Raw genomic sequence first — 14,783 nt, 5'->3', positions numbered from 1 at the left:
CAGCAGTGCCATGATGTGGCACTGGTGATTCTAGGTCTCCAGTTGACTCTTTGGTCCCTCTGGAATGGGCAGATGTGCACTTCTGTGGTTGTCTTTGTGTCAAGGAGTAGAGATTAGATTCAAATTCATTCAGATCTCAGAGAGCATCAGAAGAGTGAAGAGGAGGATAATTAGAATAATTGATGACACACAGCACTCCAGAGAAAAGAACAATGTGCCCTTCCATGGATACCACAGAAAGACCAAGGGAGCTGGGCTGAGGGGCAGATCACCTAAACCAAGAACATGGTCATGGTCCACAAACAAGTACCTCCTCCTCCACCCCAATCAGGTTAAGAGGAAGCTCCAACAAAAAGCCCCATAGTTCTTGACTTGATGATTCTTGATTTAAATGGTATTTAAGAGAAACCCAGAAAGATGGACACATGGAAGGTAACCACCACACGCAAGGTGTGAGGAAGCTGAATTTTCATCTTCATGTTTCCAAGGAAGAGAGGACTCTGCTCATTTCCCATTAGGAGCATAAATCTAGTCCCTGCAAGGGAGAAGCTTGCTCTAGTTCATGCCCTGGTCAGAGACTGGAAGTTTCTTGGGCCATGATGGGAATACTCTACCTAAAATACAATCCACTGATTCCCTCCTTTCCTTCATCAATTACTCTCATACTGTGATTTGGAAGGGCACTTTTAGAACAGATTGAGTATTTAAGAGGTAATTTATAATGCAAAAAAATCCAGAGCAGCTTCTGAACAACATAGCTCATATTTACCAGAAGGTTTCAGCAAATTAACCAATTATTTTGGACATATAATGCCAGATTATATATAATCATATATACCAGGTGCTATGCCAAATCTTTTACTGACAAAATCTTATTGAATCTCCATAATAACCCTATAATTTATAGATTAATAATTTATATATCAGAAGGGATAAGTACTGTGCCCAAGGTCACACATATTTTAAGTTGAGGAATCAATAACTATGTGTAATTCTGAAGCCCAGTAAAGTGTACAGTCCCCTAGAAGTTAAGCAAAGATCCAGTAGTAGAAAAGTGGAAGATTATGATTCCATAGAGCTTTTCATGGGGTGGGGAGTAAGATCCCGGCCCACATGGTAAAGAACCTGTATGTCCTTAAAGCATGGAAGTCTGGTGCTGGGGATGTGGTTCAGTGACACAGTGTTGCCTTTTCATATAATGTATGTCATGATGGCAATTGTTGGTAATTCTGCCATTTTACAATATCATACAAAAATAAAGATCATACAAATGGTATAGTCATCACTCTCTAGCTTTGTGAAGACAGATTAACCTCATTAAACCCCCAAATTCTTATCTGTAAAATAATTATACTTGTTTCACAAGAGTTTTATGATATTTACATCAGATAAGTTTGAATCGGCCACCAGGTACATTTATCAGCTCTAATACTTGATAGTTGCTGCTGTTCATTTGATAATTGAACAGCAACAGGAACCTGAGTAGGAAAGCAAAATGGATTGGTACTCAAGTTGAGAGTGCACTCTTCACTTTCCAGGTCATAAATGGCTCCCACTGGACCTGCATTTCAGAAGCCCTTAGGTGTCTGAGGTCGTGGTTTGTTGCTCTGATTCAGCTGATGACAAACACAGACTTGATAAGAAGGAGAATATATTTAATGACAACTATATGTACAACTACTAAGCAATGAAAAATTGTTCCAACTGACTAGAAAATAAATATTTAGTGGAGAAGACCAGGCATAAAAATAATGCTCCACCCCCACAACTGATAACATCAATCAGTAATAATAAATGCAGGACATCTACTGAGGCATCTTCTTCCCTTACAAGCATTTGAAGTTCAGTCTGCCTGTTCCTAACCTGAACAAACACTATTTTCCTAGCAACAATTCCATGGAAGTTTTAAAGCAATAAGAAACTCATCTAAAGTTTCACAACATTTTTCACCTTGGCAGTTGTGTAAACATTTGTTCTACTTACAATTTCTACAAAACCATCCCTAGAATGTTAGGATTATAAGAGTTGTAAGACTGTAGAACAACGTTGTCATTTAGAAAATATGGCTAGACAGGTAAGTGTTTAGACCAATGAACTAAAGCTAGAAAATGGCAGCACCAAATTTAAAACTAAGACAGCTTTCTAGAGCTCCATAAGTTTTTCCTGTGTTAGGAGCGAAAACTGATCTATTGACTTCAGTCATACTCAATGAAGACTTCACGGTGATTCCTAAATACCATCAAAATCCAACAGTCACACAGTATCAAGAACCAAACCACCATAAACCACGGAACATCCCAGTGCTCAAATGGACTTGCAGATTGGGCTTCTGAAAGGTAACTTTGGAGAGGGTTCAAGGAATTGGGACTTTGTTCTGTGGGGTGCTGTCAGAAAGTGGGGCAACAAAGTAAATCTTCATTCCTCCCTAGCAGGAGGGAGGAATGAAGGGAGTCTAAATTGGTGATGGGTAAAGAGGCAGCAGTTTCTTGCATTAGCCAGAATAGAAGGTGTGTGTGTGTGTGTGTGTGTGTGTGTGTAGCAGTGTTGCTTTTGTGCTTCAGCATGATAATGGGGTGGTCTTGATTCAGTGTGCTCCATCAGCATCACACCATAACCTTGTCTGATGGTGATGTTCTGTAAAATTATTTATGTTCAACAGGGAAAATCCAAATACTGAGTGCCACAACAAAAGTTTGGTTTTCTGATCCTCAAAATACATTTAGACATGGAACAAAAGGAGGAAGGAAGGAGAGCCTGGAATGAGGGAGGAAGGCTGATTGAGCCCTCCTGTGTCCCACAACATTTTATTTCATTTTAATTTGTAACTGAGGAAATATGGGTTGCAATAGGTAAACAGATTTTCTGTCATCCAGAAGCTAATAATAGAGCTGAATTTCTACTAGTATTTTTTAATTTCTATACAAATTCAGAGAAATGAGTATGGTGTAGGGATCACATAAGATTTTGAACCTGAGATCCTTTACTTTTTTTTTTAAATGTACCAAAGATTGAACCCAGGGGTCTTTAACCAGCAAACCACATCCCCAGTCCTTTTTTGGATTTTATTTAGAGACAGAATCTCGCTGAGTTGCTTAGGGCCTTGCTAAGTGACTGAGGATGGCTTCGAACTCACAATCCTGCCTCAGCCTCCCAAGCTGCTGGGATTACAGGTAAGCACCACGATACCTGGCAGAGACCCTTTTCTTTGGAATCATCTGCAAACAAATCTGGCTCACCAGCCTCTGCTGACAAGCCTTTCTCAACATTTGTGTGCAAAACGCTCAAAACCTATTGGTCTGATACACACATACCATTGTTCATAGCAATATGTGGAATAATTTCCCCCCAAGTAGTAGATCCTCAGTAGTAAAAGGAGATAAGTGAATAAATAAACTAAAGCATCACTGAATCTTTAAAACAAAAATTCATTCAACTTTAGAACATAGATTTGACCCAAATTGGGAACACCAAATGATATTGTTCTTCAGTGAATTCCTAGGAAAGTTTGAGGTCATGGGAATTCTCCAACACCCAGCCAGGGGAAGAAGCCTAGAGACAGCAGAAAGTCTGATAGAATTAAAACTTTCCCATAGATATTCTATGAAGTGAGTGACAAAATACAATTGAAAGTAAAGTTCAAAATAGCACCACACTCTTGGTTCTGTAAAGCAGCATATGATACTTCAATATTTTGATATTATGTTCTTGCTCAAAAAGTTGAAACCTTGAAACCATCTTATAATTACAATTTCAATGTGAAAACTACATACTTATTCATACTGCATGTATTGATTCAGATTTTAAATGCTTAGTAATGAATAATGAAAATGATTCACCATTGTTAATATCCTAAGACCAATGAATAAATTAGTAAAGCTATATACTGTAGCAGATCCCTGGAAACATTCCTATTCTGGAGCAAATTTATGGCAGGATATAAATCTCAAACATAATTTACTATGTAACCATTCCTTTTTGTAGGAGAAAACATGTGTTTTATTGCTTTGTTTTAGACCAAAATTCATACCAGTTTTAGTCATGGAAAGATGAATATTGGTCTAAAACAAAGCAATAAAATGCTAGTATTTAATGAATTTAATAAATAAATTCATAAGTAAATTTTAGCACTTTTTATTTTTTAAAAAAATTTAACAAGCCTAATCCAGATTCCTCTTATAAAATCAAACATTTTACCTATAAGCCAAATAAAACTATTTATTTAAAGGAATAAGGTAATTTGGCTAAGTCCTTATCTTTAAACCAAGTCTAACATGTCCTCTTAAGTTTTAGCAAGAATTCACATGTCAGCTGTAAAATGGAATGATTTCAAAAGTTACTTCTTTTGTGCTGGATGGCAGTGATATCTTCTCCTGAAGGATCATGCCACACACAATTTCAAAGGCAGGAAGAAAAGGAGAATACCTGAAATGCTAAATAAAGAGCTGCAGAGATACATGATAAAGCATTAAAATCAATGAGATAGATGAAGTATCAGAGGGCAGAACTGGAGACTGATGAACCATATTTAGTACACTAATCCCAAGTGTTTATTTTGCATTTTTCTGGCCTTTAAAGATGACAGGTTGTGATCAATTGCTTCCCTGGAAGCCTGGGTCCTTTTCTGCCCTAGCATTTAATTTCAGTTTGATGTTCCTCACTTTGTGTCAATGTATGAACTACTGTTGAGATATATAGCAGCAATTAAAATAATTCATCCATCTGCTTATAAAGACCAAGTTAAATGTAATGACAACTTTATATAGCAAGCTAACTATCATCTAAAAAGGAGGCTATCCTGCAACAATTTCTCCAGCCAATGAATTATTCTAGTTAGTAGTAATTCAAAAATTTTCCTTCAAAGAATAAGAGATTTTAATCCATGATGTCATTGGATTAGTGAAATGGGGGAAATTATGGAAATAGATTTCACCTCCATGTTAACAATCACAAAGCTAATGTTGGTGGTCTGATCAAAGATGAAAGTAGAAAAGTGGCTTTGGACTCAATGGTTTTAGGTTGTTAATCAGTTGTAAGGATGAAAGGTAACTGAAAAAAAAATCAAGAGCCCCAATTTTAAAATGAAGAGAATGAAACCAGCATATGGTGAAGTAATTGCTGAATACTTTGCCATTTTAGAATGAAGAACAAATCCTTCCAAGTATTTTTTAACTTATGGCCATTCTGCAGTAAACAGAGCATATTAGTTATATTTTTAAGTAAAACTTCATATACAAAACCAGAGGGAAAAAACAAAAATATTCACTCTGATTTCCTATCACCATGAAATAAAATGGATGATTCATGTTTTGTTTAATATCCTTTCTTCCTATTCTTAATGAGATATATATGCATACACATACACACAGATCTGTAACAAAATTGGAGTCATATCATTACATATTGTTTTTAAAAGTTGTTTTTCCACATAACAGTATATTATCAATACTGTCAATTTATATAAAGGATTCTAAAAGCCAAACCAGCAATTTCATATGCAATGGAATACTGAAACCAAAATCTGGTCTCAAGTATGTTGGATCCTTCTCTGATGAACACAATTTGGTGAGGTACCAAAAAAGCTAAAGACCCAAATTCAGAGGGTCCACCCTCATCCCCAATAGAGCGAAAGGGGTTACATAATGTTTCATCCCAAAGTTTCGAGTTCCACTACCTTGTGTTTTCATGTTGAAAATACTTTTGCACCTTTCCTTTAAGTGCCAATTTCTTACTAGTACTATTCCTTAATGTAACACATTTGCCTGGAATGTATTTTAAGTACTGTTGCATGGTACACATTTTGTATATTGCGCTTTTTTCTGCAGGATATTTGCAGTGTGATTCAGTTGTTTTTCACCATTTGGTTGTGCTCACTTAGGAATGTTGGTCATATCAGACATTGCATTTAAAAAGATCACTTTTTAATTAAATTTAACTTCTAAATGTTATCCTTATAGGAGTATATGCTATGAAGTGATCCAAAATTTGTAATATTTTTGCCATGAACTGTACTGCTTCTAATTATTGCAATGTAATAAAAACTAGTTATGGTGACTGTGAAAAAGACAATTAAAAGAAAAACAAATGAAAATGCTATAAAATACATCTGGGAGAAGATCATAACTGATAATCATATATTTACTAGAATTGTTCATTAGTAATAGCTCCTAAAAACCTTTCTCATATGAACTTGTCAAGTTACATGAGCAAGCAATTTTAGATTTTTTTCCTGCTTAAGTTGATACTCAAAATGTCACCACATGATATCTTTTGGTAAGCAGGAAGTTAAAACCTGGAAAAGCCACAAGGAAATATTTTAGTTTAATTCATCAAAGAAATTAATAAAAGGGTATTCTATTTAGAAGAGTGAAATTACTGCATATAAAATAAGTACAGCAACAATCATACCTAATATACTGCATCAAACAGGGAAGTTAACCTAAAAAATGTCTACTGATGACTGTCAGTCTTCCTTAGTTTTGTTAACAAGTGTGTTCTGTTAATACTTGGGGGCCAAGGTGATCCAAAGAACATAAAAATGGTAGTTCTTATTCTGAGTCAAATATAAAATCAACATACTGTGAATCAGTGCATAGTTGTGTCAAGTCACCAGACTGGTTTTCAGGCCAAAAGGCTTGAATATTATCATATGGAATACAGCACCCATTCAAAGAATCAGCACATCAATCAAAGTAGGCACTGACTAGACAGGACAGTTGATTGTCAATGCCCAGCAAAGCACAGTCCAAGACAGAGGAAGGCCTAGACTTTGAAACTGATGTGTTCCTATTCCCAGTGGAACTTGATGCAGCATGAAACCAATAAACTGGCCCCCTTAACAAGGCTACTGTGTTGTGCGCTAGAGACATCAACAACCGTGGATAGCTATTGATAATGATTTTTCATTCAATTCTGCTTGGTCTGATGATCTGTTCCACATATGTCCTGCCAATTTCCAAGTCAGTCAATTACCGTGGAAGACAGGGAACTGATCTCTGAACAGGTGGGCCTTTCCAAGGCCCATGCAACCTCCCATTAGAGGTCTCTGACCTCACTTCAGTTTCTTGCATCTGATATCTACACAAGTAAACTGACAGAGATACCATCTGGCAGTGCACAGATGAGCTTGTATTAAAGACAACACCAACAAGACCTAAATTAGTGCATTTAAAGATCCTCTACATCCACAAGAATGGGATCCTAATTAGAATAAATATATTCCATGCTTGTATAATTCTATCAAAATGGATTCTACTGTCATTTATAATTGACATGTCAAACAGTTACACAGGTTGGAGCTGTTGAACAACTTGAAGAACTGCACTGAAAAATTAAAAAATAAAGAGCCTCCAACATTAAATTAGTAGCATTCTTACCACAAAGAAAATAATTTTGGCTTCTAATTACACAGTGAAGGAATAAAAGTAAGTTCATGGATAAAATTTTGTATTTTAATTTTTTTAAAACTATCAGTACATATTAGAAATGAGACTATCAGCAAATTCTTTCACAAAGTTTGTACCTGTCTCATTCAAGGAACTGACTCAGGACTCCACCCAAGAAGCACCCAAGACATTTCCCCAAGAATTCAGATGCCTGTCAGCTATAGAGACACTGAGGGAGAGTTGGAGAGTTGTCATAATGATAAGAAAAAAAATGGGAAGATACAGAAAAATTGAAGACTCTCCCACACCGCCCGCCAAATGCTGAGGCAATGAAGGGACCTTGCTGAGGATAAGACAAGTCCACTCCAAGAGTGTAAAGATACTTGAGCATAAGACCATGTCAGCAATTCCTCTGCAAGTTACTCCAACCAGGAAGCAATCACACACTGCCCCAAGTCCCCCAGGATCCTTTGTTCCTTTTGAGGAAAAATAGCAAAAAAAAGTTGAGTCTATGAAAGTGATGCTTTGCTGTCCCCAGCATTCTTACAGACTCACCCCCAAATACAAAGTTCCAATGTGAATTCAGGAAGGCTCAAAGGCTTTCCTGAGCACTGTAGCTTACTCCTTTGTCTACCAAAACTTCTGATTCTCAGGCTGCTTTTTTCAGCTTTAGTCTATGAATCCTATTGAAGTATAAATATTCTGAGACTCAATTCTAACTCAGATTGTTGTCTTCAATATGAAACTCAAAGGCTTTAAAAATTAGTGACTTACTAGATTGGGAGTTGATAAATAATAAAGGAAAAACATCCTATGGTGGAGAACCAGAGAGGAAGGGAAATGTTCCATCAAGGAGTAAAAGAGAGTCCTCTAAGGTCACCAGATCCACATACTCTCAATCACAATGTTGTGAAAAGAACCCTAATCCACTCTGATTGCATTTTACATGGCTTATAAAAAACAAAAAGTTATAACTGTGATTATTTTTCTTCTAATCAAGGCTACAATGTAATGATTTTCAATAAAAATGTTAATCCTTCTGGGTTACACAAGGAAATATTTTGTTCCTTTTCTTCATGTAGTAGAAGGTAGGGCTAAAATATGTTGGATGGATTTGAGTTTGTTGTAATTACTGCTCATCCTGAAAGCTTGGAGAAGTATAGGTTACAAGATCAGACTTGTTTCCAGTTAAAATGAGCCAGGTTTAAACTGAAGTCCCCAAAGATGAAAGGCTAATGCCTCAACTCCATCAAGTTTCAAAGACCAGTAGATGCTTCATCACCTTTTTCCCCCTCCTGTAAAAGCAATGTTTAAAGTAAAATAATCTTAAAATTAGCAATGTAAATAGATATACATCAAAAGGGGCCCTTTAATTCAAAAACCTCACTTCAACAAGAAGTACAAAAATAAGAATCTAATAGAAAAAAATGAATCTTCCTCATCAGTTTCAGCACAGCAGGTTTGGCCTCTTCACTCTATACCATGCTAAATTTCACTGTTTTCTCAAGTGCTTACCAACAATCACAACTAAATCAGAATTCTTTTTTAAATGTTATAAATCTTAGCCCAATATCAATTCTGTCTTGAGTGTGCTTTGAGTGCATTTTTAAATAGCAATGTGCTCTGTATATGTGATGATGCTACACTGAAGTTTGGCTAGTGTCCAGATCAGAGGAAAAATTGGCACACGTGCACAATCTGCTTCTGTTTATTCTCCTTCCCAAAGCTATGATTTAAGCAGGGGATTCTGCCTTAATCACAGACATCTAGTAAATTAAAGTTGCTTATATTTCTCAAGTAAGTCTGAATCTCTTTGGTCTGGCAGGAAGTCAGGCTTACCAAATATTTTTATGTAGAACCATCTCTAATCAAACAAAAAGCATAATTAGTCAATCAAATAATGCTCTATGAGAATTCATTAAGAACATCTGGGTAATTTGTTAGCTCACTGATACCTAGTCCTCTAGTTATGATATGGTTTTATGTGGCATGCATTTTATAACTAGTACTACTCTTATTATTCTATCAACAATATGGTGCAAATGGTAAGAAAATACATTGGCAAACTGTTTCCAGCATTGTTTCCTATCTGGAAATAAAGGAACTATTATAGCATTTCTCTTCCACAATCATGTCCAACAGTAATAGATAGATTGCATGTGTTTTCAGGTAAGCATCTAGACCTGAATCTATAACCTTTATGTTTCAAACATTTTTATGAGTCTGTTGTTACATTCAGATATTCAAATTAGTTATGCCTTCCCCATGCCCAAACACAAGATATAAAGAGAGATGCAGAAAATGAAAGGGGAAAAGTCACAGGGGAGTGACAAAGATCATACGAAAAACCCATCCATGGGATATAATTGAAAAGTCAAAAGAGTGTTTACATTTCTAAGGGTTAGATGATTACACATGGACAATGAGCTTTGTTCATACACATTCATTAGCATTTGCTGAAAAAAACATTTGCTGAATAATATTAACTGTACATTCCAAGGGGCAAAGGTGAATTTTTTTTATATCTTCTTTTTTTTTTAATTGTAAACAAATGGGATTAATGTTGTTTCTCTGTTTGTACTTGGAGTAAGGCATACCATTTGTGTAATCATAAATTTACATAGGGTAATGTTGGTTGATTCATTCTGTTATTTTTTCCCTTCCCCCCACCCCTCCCATCCCTCTTTTCCCTCTATACAGTTCTTCCTTCCCCCATTCTTGCCCCCCTCTCTAACCCTAACTCTAACCCTAAAACTAACCCCTCCCATGCCCCATTATGTGTCATCATCCACTTATCAGCGAGATCATTCTTCCTTTGGTTTTTTGAGATTGGCTTATCTCACTTAGCATGATATTCTCCAATTTCATCCATTTGTCTGCAAATGCCATAATTTTATCATTCTTTATGGCTGAGTAATATTCCATTGTATATATATGCCACAGTTTCTTTATCCATTCATCAACTGAAGGGCATCTAGGTTGGTTCCACAATTTGGCTATGGTGAATTGAGCAGCAATGAACATTGATGTGGCTGTATCTCTGTAATATGCTGATTTTAAGTCCTTTGGGTATAGGCCAAGGAGTGGGATAGCTGGGTCAATTGGTAGTTCCATTCCAAGTTTTCTAAGGAATCTCTATACTGCTTTCCAGAGTGGCTGCACTAATTTGCAACCCCAGCAGCAATGTATGAGTGTACCTTTTTCCCCACATCCTCGCCAACACCTGTTGTTGCTTGTATTCTTGATAATTGCCATTCTAATTGGGGTGGGAATCTTAGGGTGGTTTTGATTTGCATTTCTCTTATTACTGGGGATGTTGAACATATTTCCATATGTTTGTTGATGGCTTGTAGGTCTTCTTCTGTGAAGTGTCTGTTCATTTCCTTAGACCATTTGTCTAGTGGGTTATTTGCATTCTTGGTATTGAGTTTTTTGAGTTCTTTATAGATTCTGGAGATTAGTGCTCTATCTGAAGTATGATTGGCAAAGATTTTCTCCCACTCCGTAGGCTCTTTCTTCGCACTGCTGATAGTTTCCTTTGCTGAGAGAAAGCTTTTTAGTTTGAATCTATCCCAGTTGTTGATTCTTGCTTTTATTTCTTGTGCTATGGGAGTCCTGTTGAGGAAGTCTGGTCCTAAGCCGACATGTTGAAGCTCTGGACCTACTTTTTCTTCTATAAGATGCAGGGTCTCTGGTCTGATTCTGAGGTCCTTAATCCATTTTGAGTTTAGTTTCGTGCATGGTGAGAGATATGGGTTTAATTTCATTCTGTTGCATATGGATTTCCAGTTTTCCCAGCACCATTTGTTGAAGAGGCTATCTTTTCTCCATTGCATATTTCTGGCACCTTTGTCTAATAAGAGAAAATTGTATTTATTTGGGTTTGTGTCCGTGTCCTCTATTCTATACCATTGATCTACCTGTCTATTTTGGTACCAATACCATGTCATTTTTGTTACTATTGTTTTGCAGTATAGTTGAAGTTCTGGTATTGCAATACCGCCAGCTTCATTTTTCCTGCCAAGGATTGCTTTAGCTATTCTGGGTTTCTTATTCTTTCAGATAAATTTCATGATTGCTTGTTCTATTTCTGTAAGGTACGTCATTGGGATTTTATTTGGAATTGCATTGAATCTGTATAGCACTTTTGGTAGTATGGCCATTTTGACAAAATTAATTCTTCCTATCCAAGAACATGGGAGATCTTTCCATCTTCTAAGGTTTTCTTTAATTTCTTTTAGTGTTCTGTAGTTCTCATTGTAGAGGTCTTTCACCTCTTTTGTGAGATTGATTCCCAAGTATTTTATTTTTTTCAAGGCTATTGTGAATTGGGTAGTTTTCCTAACTTCTCTTTCTGAAGATTCATCACTTATGTATAAAATTGTATTAGATTTATGAGCATTGATCTTATATCCCACTACTTTACTGAATTCACTTATGAGTTCTAAAAGTTTTCTGGTGGATTTTCCTGGTTCCTCTAAGAATATAATCATATCATCAGCAAATAGGGATAGTTTGAGTTCTTCTTTTCCTATTCGTATCCCTTTAATTTCTTTGGTCTGTCTAATTGCTCTGGCTAGAGTTTCAAGGACGATATTGAATAGGAGTGGTGAAAGAGGGCATCCCTGCCTTGTTCCAGATTTTAGGGGGAATGCTTTCAGTTTTTCACCATTTAGAATGATATTAGCCATGGGCTTAGTGTAGATGGCCTTTACAATGTTACGGAATGTTCCCGCTATCCCTATTTTTTCTAGTATTTTGAGCATGAAGGGGTGCTGTATTTTATCAAATGCTTTTTCTGCATCTATTGATATAATCATGTGATTCTTGAATTTAAGTTTGTTGATATGGTGAATTACGTTTATTGATTTCCTGATGTTGAACATTGCATCCCTGGGATGAAACCCACTTGATCATGGTGCACTGTCTTTTTAATATGTTTTTGTATGCGATTTGCTAAAATTTTGTTGAGAATTTTTGCGTCGATGTTCACTAAGGATATTGGTCTGAAATTTTCTTTCCTCGATGTGTCTCTGTCTGGTTTAGGTATCAGGGTGATATTGGCTTCATAGAATGAGTTTGGGAGGGTTTTCTCCTCTTCTTTTTTATGGAATACTTTGAGAAGTATTGGAATGAGCTCTTCTTTAAAAGTTTTGTAGAACTCGGTTGAGAACCCATCTGGTCCTGGACTTTTCTTTGTTGGTAGGCTTTTGATGACTTCTATTTCATTACTTGAAATTGGTCTATTTAAATTGTGTATGTCCTCCTCGTTCAGTTTAGGCAATTCATATGTCTCTAGAACTTTTTGATATCTTCGAAATTTTCTATTTTGTTGGAGTATAGATTTTCAAAATAGCTTCTAATTATGTTTTGTATTTCAATCGTGTCTGTTGTGATATTTCCTTGTTCATTCTGAATTTTGATGATTTGGGTTTTCTCTCGTCTTCTCTTTGTTAGTGTGGCTAAAGGTTTATCAATTTTGTTAATTTATTCAAAGAACCAACTATTTATTTTGTCAATTTTTTCTATTGTTTCTTTTGTTTCAATTTCTTTGATTTCAGCTCTGAGTTTAACTATTTCCTGTCTTCTACTACTTTTGGTGTTGGTCTGTTCTTTTTCTAGGGCTTTGAGCTGTAGTGTTAGGTCATTTATTTGTTGAGTTTTACTTCTTTTATTAAATGCGCTCCATGAAATAAATTTCCTCTAAGTACTGCTTTCATAGTGTCCCAGAGATTTTGATATGATGTGTCTTTGTTCTCATTTACCTCTAAGAATTTTTTAATTTCCTTCCTAATATCTTCTGTTATCCTTTCATCATATAATAGCATATTGTTTAATCTCCAGGTGTTGGAGTAGTTTCTGTTTTTTACTCTTTCATTTATTTCTAACTTCAATCCATTATGATCTCATAGAATACAAGGTAGTGTCTCTATCTTCTTGTATTTGCTGACATTAGCTTTGTGGCATAATATATGGTCTATTTTAGAGAAGGATCCATGTGCTGCTGAGAAGAAAGTGTATTCGCTCTTGGTTGGATGGTATATTCTATAAACATCTGTTAAGTCTAAATTATTGATTGTGTTATTGAGTTCTATGGTTTCTTTGTTCAATTTTTGTTTGGAAGATCTGTCCAGTGGTGAGAGAGGCGTGTTAAAATCACCTAGTATTATTGTATTATGGTCTATTTGGTTTCTGAGATTGAGAAGGATTTGGTTGACATACATGGGTGAGCCACTGTTTGGGGCATAGATATTTATGATTGTTATGATTGCTGATTTATGGTTCCCTTAAGCAGTATGAAATGTCCTTCTTTATCCCTTCTGACTAACTTTGGCTTGAAGTCCACATTATCTGAAATGAGGATGGATACCCCAGTTTTTTGCTGAGTCCATGTGCATGGTGTGTTTTTTCCCATCTTTTCACCTTTAGTCTTTGGGTATCTCTTTCTAAGAGATGAGTCTCTTGTAGGCAACATATTGTTGGATTTTTTTCTTTTTAATCCAATCTGCCAGTCTATGTCTTTTGATTGATGAATTCAGGCCATTAATATTCAGGGTTATTATTGAGATATGATTTGTATTCCCGGTCATTTGACTCATTTTATTCATTTATTTGCTTATTTTTGACACGACTTGGTTCCACTTTAATTGAGACTTCCTTTAGAATAGCTCCTCCCTTTGCTGATTTGCTTCTTTGTTTTTCATCTCTTCCTCATGGAATATTTTGGTGAGAATGTTTTGTAATGCTGGCTTTCTTTTTGTATATTCTTTTAGCTTTTGTTTTTCATGGAAGGATTTTATTTCATCGTCAAATCTGAAGGTAAGTTTTGCTGGGTATAAGATTCTTGGTTTGCATCCATTTTCTTTCAGGGCTTGAAAAATGTTGTTCCAGGCCCTTCTAGCTTTTAAGGTCTAGATTGAAAAATCTGCTGATATTCGTATTGGTTTCCCCCTGAATGTAATTTGGTTCTTCTCTCTCACAGCCTTTAAAATTCTGTCTTTATTTTGTATGTTAGGTATTTTCATTATAATATGCCTTGGTGTGGGTCTGTTGTAATTTTGTGTATTTGGAGTCCAATAAGCCTCTTGGACTTGATTTTCCATTTCATTCTTCAGATTTGGGAAATTTTCTGAAATTATTTCATTGAATAGATTGTTCATTCCTTTGGTTTGTTTCTCTAAGCCTTCTTCAATCCCAATAATTCTCAAATTTGGCCTTTTCATGATATCCCATAGTTCTTGCAGATTCTGTTCATGAGTTCTTACCATCTTCTCTGTTTGTTCAACTTTGTTTTCAAGGTTAAATATTTTGTCTTCAATATCTGAGGTTCTGTCTTCCAGGTGTTCTATCCTATTGGTTGTGCTTTCTATGGAGTTCTTAATTTGGTTTATTGTTTCCTTC

This window comes from Sciurus carolinensis, unplaced genomic scaffold (assembly GCF_902686445.1).
Source record: "Sciurus carolinensis unplaced genomic scaffold, mSciCar1.2, whole genome shotgun sequence".
Classification (NCBI taxonomy): domain Eukaryota; kingdom Metazoa; phylum Chordata; class Mammalia; order Rodentia; family Sciuridae; genus Sciurus; species Sciurus carolinensis.
Note: the sequence above shows the minus strand (reverse complement) of the source record.